The sequence below is a fragment of the Archocentrus centrarchus genome, unplaced genomic scaffold (genome assembly GCF_007364275.1).
Source record: "Archocentrus centrarchus isolate MPI-CPG fArcCen1 unplaced genomic scaffold, fArcCen1 scaffold_40_ctg1, whole genome shotgun sequence".
Taxonomy (NCBI): Eukaryota; Metazoa; Chordata; class Actinopteri; order Cichliformes; family Cichlidae; genus Archocentrus; species Archocentrus centrarchus.
In genome coordinates this window covers 3,291,676-3,304,175 of record NW_022060266.1, presented here as the reverse complement: position 1 = coordinate 3,304,175, position 12,500 = coordinate 3,291,676, and positions in this window count along the sequence as shown.

Here is a 12,500-nt window from a genome sequence, read left to right as displayed (position 1 = left end):
GATTCAGGGGATGTGCACGGAGACCCTTGGCCCGGCCAGAGTGAGCCTGGGGCGGGCAGGAGCGTGCAGAGTGCCTCCCCCCGTGGCTGCCGTGTGGAAAAGGCATACCAGGGGCACGAGAGCAGTCCCGGGATACCAGGGGCACGAAAGTTTTGCTGTTGCGAATTTACTAAGTCAGTGGCATGGTGCTTAAGTGTTGGTCCCCGGGCCCTGCGGGAGGTGAAGGTTCAAGCCCAAGGGGGATGCTGCAGGGGGAGTGTAGCCGGGCCAGAGTGAGCCTGGGGCGGGCAGGAGTGTTTGGAGGCTCTCCCTCTCTCCCGGAGCTCCTCCGGGAGATGCTGTGGAGACTGTAGCCCGGCCAGAGTGAGCCTGGGGCGGGCAGGAGTGTTTGGAGGCTCTCCCTCTCTCCCGGAGCTCCTCCGGGAGATGCTGTGGAGACTGTGGCCCGGCCAGAGTGAGCCTGGGGCGGGCAGGAGCGTGCAGAGTGCCTCCCCCCGTGGCTGCCGTGTGGAAAAGGCATACCAGGGGCACGAGAGCAGCCCCGGAATACCAGGGGCACGAAAGTTTTGCTGTTGCGAATTTACTAAGTCAGTGGCGTGGGGCTTAAGTGTGGGTCCCCGGGCCCTGCTGGAGGTGAGGGTTCAAGCTCCAAGGGGGATGCTGTGCAGACTGTAGCCGGTGCAGAGTGAACCTGTGGCGGGCAGCAGGGTGGTGGAGGCCCTCCCTCTCTTCCTGGAGCAGCTCCAGGGGATGCTGTGGAGACTGAAGCCGGGGCAGAGTGAACCTGTGGCGGGCAGCAGGGTGGTGGAGGCCCTCCCTCTCTCCCTCTCTTCCTGGAGCAGCTCCAGGGGCTGCTGTGGAGACTGTAGCCGGGGCAGAGTGAACCTGTGGCGGGCAGCAGGGTGGTGGAGGCCCTCCCTCTCTCCCTCTCTTCCTGGAGCAGCTCCAGGGGCTGCTGTGGAGACTGTAGCCGGGGCAGAGTGAACCTGTGGCGGGCAGCAGGGTGGTGGAGGCCCTCCCTCTCTCCCTGGAGCAGCTCCAGGGGCTGCTGTGGAGACTGTAGACGGGGCAGAGTGAACCTGTGGCGGGCAGCAGGGTGGTGGAGGCCCTCCCTCTCTCCCTCTCTTCCTGGAGCAGCTCCAGGGGCTGCTGTGGAGACTGTAGCCGCGGCAGAGTGAACCTGTGGCGGGCAGCAGGGTGGTGGAGGCCCTCCCTCTCTCCCTGGAGCAGCTCCAGGGGCTGCTGTGGAGACTGTAGCCGGGGCAGAGTGAACCTGTGGCGGGCAGCAGGGTGGTGGAGGCCCTCCCTCTCTCCCTCTCTTCCTGGAGCAGCTCCAGGGGCTGCTGTGGAGACTGTAGCCGCGGCAGAGTGAACCTGTGGCGGGCAGCAGGGTGGTGGAGGCCCTCCCTCTCTCCCTGGAGCAGCTCCAGGGGCTGCTGTGGAGACTGTAGCCGGGGCAGAGTGAACCTGTGGCGGGCAGCAGGGTGGTGGAGGCCCTCCCTCTCTTCCTGGAGCAGCTCCAGGGGCTGCTGTGGAGACTGTAGACGGGGCAGAGTGAACCTGTGGCGGGCAGCAGGGTGGTGGAGGCCCTCCCTCTCTTCCTGGAGCAGCTCCAGGGGCTGCTGTGGAGACTGTAGACGGGGCAGAGTGAACCTGTGGCGGGCAGCAGGGTGGTGGAGGCCCTCCCTCTCTTCCTGGAGCAGCTCCAGGGGCTGCTGTGGAGACTGTAGCCGGTGCAGAGTGAACCTGTGGCGGGCAGCAGGGTGGTGGAGGCCCTCCCTCTCTTCCTGGAGCAGCTCCAGGGGCTGCTGTGGAGACTGTAGCCGCGGCAGAGTGAACCTGTGGCGGGCAGCAGGGTGGTGGAGGCCCTCCCTCTCTTCCTGGAGCAGCTCCAGGGGCTGCTGTGGAGACTGTAGCCGGGGCAGAGTGAACCTGTGGCGGGCAGCAGGGTGGTGGAGGCCCTCCCTCTCTTCCTGGAGCAGCTCCAGGGGCTGCTGTGGAGACTGTAGCCGCGGCAGAGTGAACCTGTGGCGGGCAGCAGGGTGGTGGAGGCCCTCCCTCTCTTCCTGGAGCAGCTCCAGGGGCTGCTGTGGAGACTGTAGACGGGGCAGAGTGAACCTGTGGCGGGCAGCAGGGTGGTGGAGGCCCTCCCTCTCTCCCTGGAGCAGCTCCAGGGGCTGCTGTGGAGACTGTAGCCGCGGCAGAGCGCTCCTGGGCCCGGGCAGCAGCGTGTGGAGGCTCTCCCTCTTTCCCGGAGGAGCTCCGGGGGATGCTGTGGTGACTGTAGCCGGGGTAGAGCGCTGCCGGGCCCGGGCAGCAGTGTGTGGAGCTTCTCCCTCTCTCCGGGGGATGCTGTGCAGACTGTAGCCGGGGCAGAGCGCTCCTGGGCCCGGGCAGGCGTGTGTGGAGGCTCTCCCTCTCTCTCGGGCAGGAGCGTGGAGAGTGCGGCCTCGTTTTAGAGTGGAGGATGCAGGGGATGCGCAGGGAGACCCTTAGCCCGGCCAGAGTGAGCCTGGGGCGGGCGGGAGCGTGGAGAGTGGAGAAGAAGAAACAGCCTTTATTGTCCCACAGAGGGGAAATTTGGGTGTAACAGCAGCCGCAGTTATTATAAATATAAGTAAAAATATAATAATTCACACTATTAAGAAAAGAATATAAATATATATAAAATCAACAAACAAGATTAACCTTAATACTACTAATAATAACACTATATACAATGTACATGATGTGCCTGTGTGTTGAACCTTAACAGGCCGGACTATTTACAGTATATTATATATTATCCTACATTGTGTAGGTTATTGTGGTTTTTGTTGGGAGCAGTGGTGATTATAAAGTCTTACAGCTGCTGGGAGGAAGGATCTGCGGTAACGCTCCTTTGTGCATTTAGGATGCAGCAGTCTGTCACTGAAGGTGCGGCCCCGTTTTAAAGCGGAGGATGCAGGGGATGTGCAGGGAGACCTTTGCCCGGCCAGAGTGAGCCCTGGGCGGGCAGGAGCGTGGAGAGTGCGGCCCCGTTTTAAAGCGGAGGATCCAGGGGATGCGCACAGAGACCCTTGGCCGGGCCAGAGTGAGCCTGGGGCGGGCAGGAGCGTGGAGAGTGCGGCCCCGTTTTAAAGCGGAGGATCCGGGGGATGTGCAGGGAGACCTTTGCCCGGCTAGAGTGAGCCCTGGGGCGGGCAGGAGCGTGGAGAGTGCGGCCCCGTTTTAAAGCGGAGGATCCGGGGGATGTGCAGGGAGACCTTTGCCCGGCTAGAGTGAGCCCTGGGCGGGCAGGAGCGTGGAGAGTGCGGCCCCGTTTTAAAGCGGAGGATCCAGGGGATGCGCAGGGAGACCCTTGGCCGGGCCAGAGTGAGCCTGGGGCAGGCAGGAGCGTGGAGAGTGCGGCCCCGTTTTAAAGCGGAGGATCCGGGGGATGTGCAGGGAGACCTTTGCCCGGCTAGAGTGAGCCCTGGACGGGCAGGAGCGTGGAGAGTGCGGCCCCGTTTTAAAGCGGAGGATCCAGGGGATGCGCACGGAGACCCTTGGCCGGGCCAGAGTGAGCCCGGGGCAGGCAGGAGCGTGGAGAGAGCGGCGCCGTTTTAAAGCGGAGGATCCGGGGGATGTGCAGGGAGACCTTTGCCCGGCTAGAGTGAGCCCTGGGCGGGCAGGAGCGTGGAGAGTGCGGCCCCGTTTTAAAGCGGAGGATCCGGGGGATGTGCAGGGAGACCTTTGCCCGGCTAGAGTGAGCCCGGGGCGGGCAGGAGCGCGGAGAGTGCGGCCCCGTTTTAAAGCGGAGGATCCGGGGGATGTGCAGGGAGACCTTTGCCCGGCTAGAGTGAGCCCTGGGCAGGCAGGAGCGTGGAGAGTGCGGCCCCGTTTTAAAGCGGAGGATCCGGGGGATGTGCAGGGAGACCTTTGCCCGGCTAGAGTGAGCCCTGGGCGGGCAGGAGCGTGGAGAGTGCGGCCCCGTTTTAAAGCGGAGGATCCGGGGGATGTGCAGGGAGACCTTTGCGCGGCTAGAGTGAGCCCGGGGCAGGCAGGAGCGTGGAGAGTGCGGCGCCGTTTTAAAGCGGAGGATCCGGGGGATGTGCAGGGAGACCTTTGCCCGGCTAGAGTGAGCCCTGGGCGGGCAGGAGCGTGGAGAGTGCGGCCCCGTTTTAAAGCGGAGGATCCAGGGGATGTGCAGGGAGACCTTTGCCCGGCTAGAGTGAGCCCGGGGCGGGCAGGAGCGTGGAGAGTGCGGCCCCGTTTTAAAGCGGAGGATCCAGGGGATGCGCACAGAGACCCTTGGCCGGGCCAGAGTGAGCCCGGGGCGGGCTGGGAGCGTGGAGAGAGCGGCGCCGTTTTAAAGCGGAGGATCCGGGGGATGTGCAGGGAGACCTTTGCCCGGCTAGAGTGAGCCCTGGGCGGGCAGGAGCGTGGAGAGAGCGGCGCCGTTTTAAAGCGGAGGATCCGGGGGATGTGCAGGGAGACCTTTGCCCGGCTAGAGTGAGCCCTGGGCGGGCAGGAGCGTGGAGAGTGCGGCGCCGTTTTAAAGCGGAGGATCCGGGGGATGTGCAGGGAGACCTTTGCCCGGCTAGAGTGAGCCCTGGGCGGGCAGGAGCGTGGAGAGTGCGGCGCCGTTTTAAAGCGGAGGATCCAGGGGATGTGCAGGGAGACCTTTGCCCGGCTAGAGTGAGCCCTGGGCGGGCAGGAGCGTGGAGAGTGCGGCGCCGTTTTAAAGCGGAGGATCCGGGGGATGTGCAGGGAGACCTTTGCCCGGCTAGAGTGAGCCCTGGGCGGGCAGGAGCGTGGAGAGTGCGGCCCCGTTTTAAAGCGGAGGATCCAGGGGATGTGCACAGAGACCTTTGCCCGGCTAGAGTGAGCCCTGGACGGGCAGGAGCGTGGAGAGTGCGGCCCCGTTTTAAAGCGGAGGATCCAGGGGATGCGCACAGAGACCCTTGGCCGGGCCAGAGTGAGCCCGGGGCGGGCGGGAGCGTGGAGAGAGCGGCGCCGTTTTAAAGCGGAGGATCCGGGGGATGTGCAGGGAGACCTTTGCCCGGCTAGAGTGAGCCCTGGGCGGGCAGGAGCGTGGAGAGTGCGGCCCCGTTTTAAAGCGGAGGATCCGGGGGATGTGCAGGGAGACCTTTGCCCGGCTAGAGTGAGCCCGGGGCGGGCAGGAGCGCGGAGAGTGCGGCCCCGTTTTAAAGCGGAGGATCCGGGGGATGTGCAGGGAGACCTTTGCCCGGCTAGAGTGAGCCCGGGGCAGGCAGGAGCGTGGAGAGCGCGGCCCCGTTTTAAAGCGGAGGATCCGGGGGATGTGCAGGGAGACCTTTGCCCGGCTAGAGTGAGCCCTGGGCGGGCAGGAGCGTGGAGAGTGCGGCCCCGTTTTAAAGCGGAGGATCCAGGGGATGCGCACAGAGACCCTTGGCCGGCCAGAGTGAGCCCGGGGCGGGCAGGAGCGTGGAGAGAGCGGCGCCGTTTTAAAGCGGAGGATCCGGGGGATGCGCACAGAGACCCTTGGCCGGGCCAGAGTGAGCCCGGGGCGGGCGGGAGCGTGGAGAGAGCGGCGCCGTTTTAAAGCGGAGGATCCGGGGGATGTGCAGGGAGACCTTTGCCCGGCTAGAGTGAGCCCTGGGCGGGCAGGAGCGTGGAGAGAGCGGCCCCGTTTTAAAGCGGAGGATCCGGGGGATGTGCAGGGAGACCTTTGCCCGGCTAGAGTGAGCCCTGGGCGGGCAGGAGCGTGGAGAGTGCGGCGCCGTTTTAAAGCGGAGGATCCGGGGGATGTGCAGGGAGACCTTTGCCCGGCTAGAGTGAGCCCTGGGCGGGCAGGAGCGTGGAGAGAGCGGCGCCGTTTTAAAGCGGAGGATCCGGGGGATGTGCAGGGAGACCTTTGCCCGGCTAGAGTGAGCCCTGGGCGGGCAGGAGCGTGGAGAGTGCGGCGCCGTTTTAAAGCGGAGGATCCGGGGGATGTGCAGGGAGACCTTTGCCCGGCTAGAGTGAGCCCGGGGCAGGGCAGGAGCGTGGAGAGTGCGGCCCCGTTTTAAAGCGGAGGATCCGGGGGATGTGCAGGGAGACCTTTGCCCGGCTAGAGTGAGCCCTGGGCGGGCAGGAGCGTGGAGAGCGCGGCCCCGTTTTAAAGCGGAGGATCCGGGGGATGTGCAGGGAGACCTTTGCCCGGCTAGAGTGAGCCCGGGGCAGGCAGGAGCGTGGAGAGAGCGGCGCCGTTTTAAAGCGGAGGATCCGGGGGATGTGCAGGGAGACCTTTGCCCGGCTAGAGTGAGCCCTGGGCGGGCAGGAGCGTGGAGAGTGCGGCCCCGTTTTAAAGCGGAGGATCCAGGGGATGTGCAGGGAGACCTTTGCCCGGCTAGAGTGAGCCCGGGGCAGGCAGGAGCGTGGAGAGTGCGGCCCCGTTTTAAAGCGGAGGATCCAGGGGATGCGCACAGAGACCCTTGGCCGGGCCAGAGTGAGCCCGGGGCGGGCGGGAGCGTGGAGAGAGCGGCGCCGTTTTAAAGCGGAGGATCCGGGGGATGTGCAGGGAGACCTTTGCCCGGCTAGAGTGAGCCCTGGGCGGGCAGGAGCGTGGAGAGAGCGGCGCCGTTTTAAAGCGGAGGATCCGGGGGATGTGCAGGGAGACCTTTGCCCGGCTAGAGTGAGCCCTGGGCGGGCAGGAGCGCGGAGAGTGCGGCGCCGTTTTAAAGCGGAGGATCCGGGGGATGTGCAGGGAGACCTTTGCCCGGCTAGAGTGAGCCCTGGGCGGGCAGGAGCGTGGAGAGAGCGGCGCCGTTTTAAAGCGGAGGATCCGGGGGATGTGCAGGGAGACCTTTGCCCGGCTAGAGTGAGCCCTGGGCGGGCAGGAGCGTGGAGAGTGCGGCGCCGTTTTAAAGCGGAGGATCCGGGGGATGTGCAGGGAGACCTTTGCCCGGCTAGAGTGAGCCCTGGGCGGGCAGGAGCGTGGAGAGTGCGGCCCCGTTTTAAAGCGGAGGATCCAGGGGATGTGCACAGAGACCTTTGCCCGGCTAGAGTGAGCCCTGGGCGGGCAGGAGCGTGGAGAGTGCGGCCCCGTTTTAAAGCGGAGGATCCAGGGGATGCGCACAGAGACCCTTGGCCGGGCCAGAGTGAGCCCGGGGCAGGCAGGAGCGTGGAGAGAGCGGCGCCGTTTTAAAGCGGAGGATCCGGGGGATGTGCAGGGAGACCTTTGCCCGGCTAGAGTGAGCCCTGGGCGGGCAGGAGCGTGGAGAGTGCGGCCCCGTTTTAAAGCGGAGGATCCGGGGGATGTGCAGGGAGACCTTTGCCGGGCTAGAGTGAGCCCGGGGCGGGCAGGAGCGCGGAGAGTGCGGCCCCGTTTTAAAGCGGAGGATCCGGGGGATGTGCAGGGAGACCTTTGCCCGGCTAGAGTGAGCCCGGGGCAGGCAGGAGCGTGGAGAGCGCGGCCCCGTTTTAAAGCGGAGGATCCGGGGGATGTGCAGGGAGATCTTTGCCCGGCTAGAGTGAGCCCTGGGCGGGCAGGAGCGTGGAGAGTGCGGCCCCGTTTTAAAGCGGAGGATCCAGGGGATGCGCACAGAGACCCTTGGCCGGGCCAGAGTGAGCCCGGGCGGGCAGGAGCGTGGAGAGAGCGGCGCCGTTTTAAAAGCGGAGGATCCGGGGATGCGCACAGAGACCCTTGGCCGGGCCAGAGTGAGCCCGGGGCGGGCGGGAGCGTGGAGAGAGCGGCGCCGTTTAAAGCGGAGGATCCGGGGGATGTGCAGGGAGACCTTTGCCCGGCTAGAGTGAGCCCTGGGCGGGCAGGAGCGTGGAGAGAGCGGCGCCGTTTTAAAGCGGAGGATCCGGGGGATGTGCAGGGAGACCTTTGCCCGGCTAGAGTGAGCCTGGGGCGGGCAGGAGCGTGGAGAGTGCGGCGCCGTTTTAAAGCGGAGGATCCGGGGGATGTGCAGGGAGACCTTTGCCCGGCTAGAGTGAGCCCTGGGCGGGCAGGAGCGTGGAGAGAGCGGCGCCGTTTTAAAGCGGAGGATCCGGGGATGTGCAGGGAGACCTTTGCCCGGCTAGAGTGAGCCCTGGGCGGGCAGGAGCGTGGAGAGTGCGGCGCCGTTTTAAAGCGGAGGATCCGGGGGATGTGCAGGGAGACCTTTGCCCGGCTAGAGTGAGCCCTGGGCGGGCAGGAGCGTGGAGAGTGCGGCCCCGTTTTAAAAGCGGAGGATCCAGGGGATGTGCACAGAGACCTTTTCCCGGCTAGAGTGAGCCTGGACGGGCAGGAGCGTGGAGAGTGCGGCCCCGTTTTAAAGCGGAGGATCCAGGGGATTGCGCACAGAGACCCTTGCCCGGCTAGAGTGAGCCCGGGGACAAGGGCCAGGAGCGTGGAGAGTGCGGCGCCGTTTAAAGCGGAGGATTCCAGGGTGTAATTTGCAGGGGAAAAAAAGCCTTGCCCGGCCTAGAGTGAGCCCGGGCAGGCAGGCAGCGTGGGAGAAGTGCGGCCCCGTTTGAAAGCGGAGGATCCGGGGATGGTGCAAGGGAGACCTTTGCCCGGCTAGAGTGAGCCCGGGGCGGGGCAGGAGCCGTGGAAGTGCGGCCCCGTTTTTAAAGCGGAGGATCCGGGGGATGTGCAGGGAAAGAACCTTTGCCCGGCTTAGAGTGAAGCCCGGGGCAGTGCAGGAGCGCTGTAGAGTGCGGCCTCCGTTTAAAGCGAAGGATCCGGGGATGTGCAGGAGACGCTTTGCCCGGCTTAGAGTGAGCCCGGGCAGGCAGGAGCGTGGAGAAGTGGCGGCCCCGTTTTAAAAAGGCGGAGGATCCAGGGGATGTGCCAGGAGACCTTTGCCCCGGCTAGTGGCCCTGGGCGGGCAGGAGCGTGGAGAGCGCGGCCCCCGTTTAAAGCGGAGGATCCGGGGGATGTGCAGGGAGAACCTTTGCCCGGCTAGAGTGGAGCCCGGGGCAGGCAGGGCGTGGAGAGAGCGGCGCCGTTTTAAAAGCGGAGGATCCGGGGGATGTGCAGGGGAGACCTTTGCCCGGCTAGAGTGAGCCCGGGGCGGGCAGGAGCGTGGAGAGAGCGGCGCCGTTTTAAAGCGGTGGATCCGGGGGATGTGCAGGGAGAACCTTTGCCCGCTAGAGTGAGCCCTGGGCGGGCAGGAGCGCGGAGAGTGCGGCGCCGTTTTAAAGCGGAGGATCCGGGGGATGTGGCAGGGAGACCTTTGCCCGGCTAGAGTGAGCCCTGGGCGGGCAGGAGCGTGAGAGAGCGGCGCCGTTTAAAAGCGGAGGATCCGGGGGGATGTGCAGGGAGACCTTGCCCGGCTAGAGTGGAGCCCTGGGCGGCAGGAGCGTGGAGAGTGCGGCGCCGTTTTAAAGCGGAGGATCCGGGGGATGTGCAGGGAGACCTTTGCCCGGCTAGAGTGAGCCCTGGGCGGCAGGAGCGTGGAGAGTGCGGCCCCGTTTTAAAGCGGAGGATCCAGGGGATGTGCACAGAGACCTTGCCCGGCTAGAGTGAGCCCTGGACGGGCAGGGAGCGTGGAGAGTGCGGCCCCTTTTCAAGCGGAGGATCCAGGGGATGCGCAGAGAGACCCTTGGCCGGGCCAGAGTGAGCCCGGGGCAGGCGGAGCGTGGAGAGAGCGGCGCCGTTTTAAAGCGGAGGATCCGGGGGATGTGCAGGGAGACCTTTGCCCGGCTAGAGTGAGCCCTGGGCGGGCAGGAGCGTGGAGAGTGCGGCCCGTTTTAAAGCGGAGGATCCGGGGATGTGCAGGGAGACCTTTGCCCGGCTAGAGTGAGCCCGGGGCGGGCAGGAGCGCGGAGAGTGCGGCCCCGTTTTAAAGCGGAGGATCCAGGGGGATGTGCAGGGAGACCTTTGGCCCGGCTAGAGTGAAGCCCTGGGCAGGGCCAGGGAGCGTGGGAGAGCTGGCCCCGTTTTAAAGCGGATGATGCAGGGGAGTGTGCAGGGAGAATCTTTGCCCGGCTAGAGTGAGGCCCCTGAGCGGGCAGGAAGCGTGGAGAGTGCGGCCTCCGTTTTAAAGCGGAGGATCCAGGGGATGCTGCACAGGAGACCTTTGCCGGGCCTAGAGTGAGCCATGGGCGGGCAGGAGCGTGGAGAGTGCGGCCCCGTTTTAAAGCGGAGGAGCCAGGGGATGCGCACAGAGACCCTTGGCCGGGCAAGAGTGAGCCTGGGGCAGGCAGGAGCGTGGAGAGTGCGGCGCCGTTTTAAAGCGGAGGATGCAGGGGATGTGCAGGGAGACCTTTGCGCGGCTAGAGTGAGCCCTGGGGCGGGCAGGAGCGTGGAGAGTGCGGCGCCGTTTTAAAGCGGAGGATCCGGGGGATGTGCAGGGAGACCTTTGCCCGGCTAGAGTGAGCCCTGGGCGGGCAGGAGCGTGGAGAGTGCGGCCCCGTTTAAAGCGGAGGATCCGGGGGATGTGCAGGGAGACCTTTGCCCGGCTAGAGTGAGCCCTGGGCGGGCAGGAGCGTGGAGAGTGCGGCCCCGTTTTAAAGCGGAGGATCCGGGGGATGTGCAGGGAGACCTTTGCCCGGCTAGAGTGAGCCAGGGCCCGGGCAGGAGCGTGGAGAGTGCGGCCCCGTTTTAAAGCGGAGGATCCGGGGGATGTGCAGGGAGACCTTTGCCCGGCTAGAGTGAGCCCTGGGCGGGCAGGAGCGTGGAGAGTGCGGCCCCGTTTTAAAGCGGAGGATCCGGGGGATGTGCAGGGAGACCTTTGCCCGGCTAGAGTGAGCCCTGGGCGGGCAGGAGCGTGGAGAGTGCGGCCCCGTTTTAAAGCGGAGGATCCGGGGGATGTGCAGGGAGACCTTTGCCCGGCTAGAGTGAGCCCTGGGGCAGGCAGGAGCGTGGAGAGTGCGGCGCCGTTTTAAAGCGGAGGATCCGGGGGATGTGCAGGGAGACCTTTGCCCGGCTAGAGTGAGCCCTGGGCGGGCAGGAGCGTGGAGAGTGCGGCCCCGTTTTAAAGCGGAGGATCCGGGGGATGTGCAGGGAGACCTTTGCCCGGCTAGAGTGAGCCCTGGGCGGGCAGGAGCGTGGAGAGTGCGGCCCCGTTTTAAAGCGGAGGATCCAGGGGGATGCGCACAGAGACCCTTGCCGGGCCTAGAGTGAGCCCTGGGCGGGCAGGGAGCGTGGAGAGTGCGGCCCCGTTTTAAAGCGGAGGATCCGGGGGATGTGCAGGGAGACCTTTGCCCGGCTAGAGTGAGCCCTGGGCGGGCAGGAGCGTGGAGAGTGCGGCGCCGTTTTAAAGCGGAGGATCCGGGGGATGTGCAGGGAGACCTTTGCCCGGCTAGAGTGAGCCCTGGGCGGGCAGGAGCGTGGAGAGTGCGGCCCCGTTTTAAAGCGGAGGATCCGGGGGATGTGCAGGGAGACCTTTGCCCGGCTAGAGTGAGCCCTGGGCGGGCAGGAGCGTGGAGAGTGCGGCCCGTTTTAAAGCGGAGGATCCGGGGGATGTGCAGGGAGACCTTTGCCCGGCTAGAGTGAGCCCTGGGCGGGCAGGAGCGTGGAGAGTGCGGCCCCGTTTTAAAGCGGAGGATCCGGGGGATGTGCAGGGAGACCTTTGCCCGGCTAGAGTGAGCCCTGGGCGGGCAGGAGCGTGGAGAGTGCGGCCCCGTTTTAAAGCGGAGGATCCGGGGGATGTGCAGGGAGACCTTTGCCCGGCTAGAGTGAGCCCTGGGCGGGCAGGAGCGTGGAGAGTGCGGCCCCGTTTTAAAGCGGAGGATCCGGGGGATGTGCAGGGAGACCTTTGCCCGGCTAGAGTGAGCCCTGGGCGGGCAGGAGCGTGGAGAGTGCGGCCCCGTTTTAAAGCGGAGGATCCGGGGGATGTGCAGGGAGACCTTTGCCCGGCTAGAGTGAGCCCTGGGCGGGCAGGAGCGTGGAGAGTGCGGCCCCGTTTTAAAGCGGAGGATCCGGGGGATGTGCAGGGAGACCTTTGCCCGGCTAGAGTGAGCCCTGGGCGGGCAGGAGCGTGGAGAGTGCGGCCCCGTTTTAAAGCGGAGGATCCGGGGGATGTGCAGGGAGACCTTTGCCCGGCTAGAGTGAGCCCTGGGCGGGCAGGAGCGTGGAGAGTGCGGCCCCGTTTTAAAGCGGAGGATCCGGGGGATGTGCAGGGAGACCTTTGCCCGGGCTAGAGTGAGCCCTGGGCGGGCAGGAGCGTGGAGAGTGCGGCCCCGTTTTAAAGCGGAGGATCCGGGGGATGTGCAGGAGACCTTTGCCCGGCTAGAGTGAGCCCTGGGCGGGCAGGAGCGTGGAGAGTGCGGCGCCGTTTTAAAGCGGAGGATCCGGGGGATGTGCAGGGAGACCTTTGCCCGGCTAGAGTGAGCCCTGGGCGGGCAGGAGCGTGGAGAGGCGGCGCCGTTTTAAAGCGGAGGATCCGGGGGATGTGCAGGGAGACCTTTGCCCGGCTAGAGTGAGCCCTGGGCGGGCAGGAGCGTGGAGAGTGCGGCGCCGTTTTAAAGCGGAGGATCCGGGGGATGTGCAGGGAGACCTTTGCCCGGCTAGAGTGAGCCCTGGGCGGGCAGGAGCATGGAGAGAGCGGCGCCGTTTTAAAGCGGAGGATCCGGGGGATGTGCAG